The sequence below is a fragment of the Euprymna scolopes genome, chromosome 31, assembly GCF_053919585.1.
Source record: "Euprymna scolopes isolate OS-2025 chromosome 31, ASM5391958v1, whole genome shotgun sequence".
Taxonomy (NCBI): domain Eukaryota; kingdom Metazoa; phylum Mollusca; class Cephalopoda; order Sepiida; family Sepiolidae; genus Euprymna; species Euprymna scolopes.
This window is the reverse complement of record NC_136512.1, coordinates 10,538,201-10,541,914: the sequence shown is the minus strand read 5'-3', so window position 1 is coordinate 10,541,914 and position 3,714 is coordinate 10,538,201. Positions and strand designations below refer to the sequence as shown.

The 3,714-nt window shown below is 40.8% G+C and overlaps 1 pseudogene; it reads left to right on the top strand.

Moving 5' to 3' along the window:
* Positions 1 to 1,394: 1,394 nt before the first annotated feature.
* LOC145255920 (U2 spliceosomal RNA) lies at positions 1,395 to 1,533 on the top strand (annotated as a pseudogene).
* Positions 1,534 to 3,714: the final 2,181 nt, after the last annotated feature.

Here is a 3,714-nt window from a genome sequence, read left to right as displayed (position 1 = left end):
CCCGAATTCAAACATATTACGAGATCGAAATATATTTATAAGCCACGAATACTTTCATTTACACATTAAATATACCGTACATGTTAGCTTCTTTGCACAAACCTACAATAGCGTGATACATATTTTGTGTTTAACTCCACTGAAACATGTATGCACATATGTAACCGATGTTTGTATAATAAATAGACTATATACAGTCCTGGTCAAAATCATGAGACCACTATGTTTGTTTTTTAAAATATAATTATTAGATCAGGGTTAAAGTTTCGAATGAAGCAGATTTCATTTTTTTTCCATCATATTTTCCCGTTCGGCAAAGGTTTCAGCCATTTGTTTGATTGAAAATTCGATATTATGCATAAACGCTTACTTTCTTAAGTGGTCTTATGATTTTGACCAGGACTGTATATATGGAAACTACGAAGCTGATTGGCTAACTAAAAATTCAATAGAATGTACTATATAAAAACGTAACATAACCACAACTCCCCACATAAGCCTGACGAATTCTTACAAGAATGAAACGCGGAATATTCTGTGTAGTTTAATTGCCATATATATATTTCTATAAATTTCTACTGGATATATATATATATATACATATGTATATATAGGTGGAAAAATAGTTTGCTTAAAGCATTGCTCATAACTAAATATGGAAGAGAATAAGAAGGTAATAGAAATGCTAGAAACCTGATACTGAAGTGATCCAGTTCAATGCCTAGGAGGGAGGAATAACGATTTCTGACAAACAACGAAATTCGGTATTAAGTAGTCGACCGAAAGTATAATGTAAAAACCATATGGACGGTGGTGTCTGTATGTTGAGGGCAATGAGGCCAAGATCAAAGTGTAGTATCTCTTCCGGCAGATACTGCAAGCAAAGACCATATGTGGGGACAACCCCATATATAAAGCCTTGGTCTATGTAGGGGAAACTCTTCATACCAATTGTCACTATCCAGCTCCCCTACTCCCCGGGAAGTTGGTCCCCATCCCCCTTCACTTCTCACATTAAAAATCGGCCTTGTGCCTAATCTGCTCGGTGGGGGAGCAAATAAATACCAACCCCACATATAAGACCTTTGTCAATATAAAGGCAACCCTCCATAAAAATTGTCACTATCCAGCTCCCCTACTCCCCGGGGAGTTGGTCCCTATTTCTCCTTGATTCCTCACATTAAAAATCGGCCTTGTGCCTAATTTGCTCGGTGGGGGAGCAAATAAATACCAAAACCTACATATAAGACCTTGGTCAATATAGAGGCAACCCTTCATACCAATTGTAACTATCAAGCCCCCTACTCCCCAGGGAGATGGTCTCCATTTCCCTTTACTCCTCACATTACAAATCGGCCTTGTGCCTAATTTATTCGGTGGGGGAGCAAATAAGTACCCCTTTCTTGGCCTTTTGGCCAAGATCAAAGTGTAGTATCTGTTCCGACAAATACTGCAAGCAAAGACCATATGTGGGGTCAGCCCCACATATAAGACCTTGGTCAATGTAGGGGCAACAATACCAATTGTCACCATCCAGCTTCCCTACCCCGAGGAGTTTGTCCCCATTTCCCCTTCACTCCTCACATTAAAAATTTGCCTTGTGCATAATTTGCTCGGTGGGGGAGATAATAAATGGCCTTTTTTGGCCTTTTGGCCAAGATAAAATTATGGTATCTGTTCCGGCATATACTGCAAGCAAAGACCATATATGGGGGCAAGCACACATATTAGACCTTGGTCAATATAAAGGCAACCCTTCATACCAATTGTCACCATCCAGCTCCCCTACTCCCCGGGGGTATGTCCCCATGTCCCCTTCACTCCTCACATTAAAAATCGACCATGTGCCTAATTTGCTCGGTGGGAGAGCAGATTAATACCAACATCACATATAATATCGTGGCCAATGTAGGGGCAACCCTTCATACCAATTGTCAATATCAAGCTCCTCTGCTTCTCGGGGAGTTGGTCCTCATCTTCCCTTCACTCCTCACATTTTAAATCGGCCTTGTGCCTAATTTGCTCGGTGGGGGGGGCAAATAAATACCGCCTTTCTTGGCTTTTTGGCGAGGATCAAAATGTAGTATCGCCAGATACTGCAAGGAAAGACCATATCTGGGGTTACCCCCACATATCAAACCTTTTCCCCTTGCAAATAAATACACTTTCTTGGCCTTTTAGCCAAGATCAAAGTGTAGTATCTCTTCCGGCAGATGCTGCACTTGGGATGGTTTGTACCAGTCAATGGAGGGGAAACCCTCTATACTGGGACAATTATTATTTTTGGAAACCAGAGTGACCCCTTTTAGGGGAGCTGGTTTTTACCTCACATTAAAAACGGCCTTGTGCCTAATTTGCTCAGTGGGGGAGCAAATAAATACCATCTCTTCCGGCAGATACTGCGAGCAAAGACCATATGTGGGGGCAACCCCACATATAAGACCTTGGTATATGTAGGGGCAACCCTTCATACCAATTGTCACTATCCGGCTCCCCTTCTCCCCGGGGAGTTGGTCCTCATTTACCCTTCACCCCTCACCTTAGAAGGAGTGATTTTCAGATCGTCTAGTGTGGCGTCTGTCCGTAAATGAAAGTCAGGTAGAGGATGATTAGCAGGGTCCAGTGTGGAGTTGGAGGCAAACCGACTGGCAAGCATCTCGGTTGCTGAGCAAAGAAACTCATGATTGTTCGATAGTGGTGGACTTGTTGATTTCCCATTATTTGTTGTAAATTTTCCAGAAATCACAAATTCCTAATTTCTGTACTTCGATGAGTTTTTGGTGGTTTCAATAAATTCTCTCTTAGCTGTCACTATTTCTTTCTTACAGTTACCTCTGGCTTCTATATACTTTTGTCTGTTTATGCCGGTGAAATCTGTTGTATCCATGCTGCCTTTGCGCAATGGCAGCTGCACAAGTACAAGTAAATCATTGGGGAGAGTGGGGCTTGCTGTAAAATTTCCGCGTGGGGACATGTGCTTCAATTACTGTTTTGAACCATTCAGTGGTCTCATTTGCGCACTGTTCAGCAAGAAGTGAAAAGATATTTCGCCATGGTGCGTCTCTGATGAGATCCCTGATGGCTCCGAGTCAGCCTTTTGATCAAATCTCGTTGTTTTGAGCAATGGCGCTTCCGTTTTGGGCGTTTGGGGCGATTTCAACTATTATCACTACATGATCAGCATTCCCAAGTGGGCTGTGCGCATTTATAAGACAATCATTGGGAATAGTGGTCAGAAACAGATCTAAACGTGATGCGTCTTGTTCTTGCTGGTCAAGGAAACCTAACCATCTCATTTACGCACTATTCGTTTCATATACGTAGATGTCATTAAATAATGAATTGTTTTTATTTGTATGAATATAAATTGGAAAATATTTTTTGTATGTTTCAGATAGCAGAATTGGCGTCGATAATAAGTATGAGAGGAAAATCGCGATACGAAATTTAGATTTTTACCCTCATGAAGTTGACGACATTGCTGATGATTTGGACGAAATAAATCTAGAAAGAACACAAAGGAAAAAATGTGCAATTAAAAGTCAAGAAAGAGAGGCCGCACGACGACTCTTTCGTTGGATGACCTCAAGGAAATTGGTATCTGTTAAAGATATCGCTGACTTTGGACGCGAATATCTTTTAATAAGGAACTCTCATAAAACTGAGTGAAAAAAAAAAATTATTTGATTTTTAAAATGATTATCAAAATTTTGG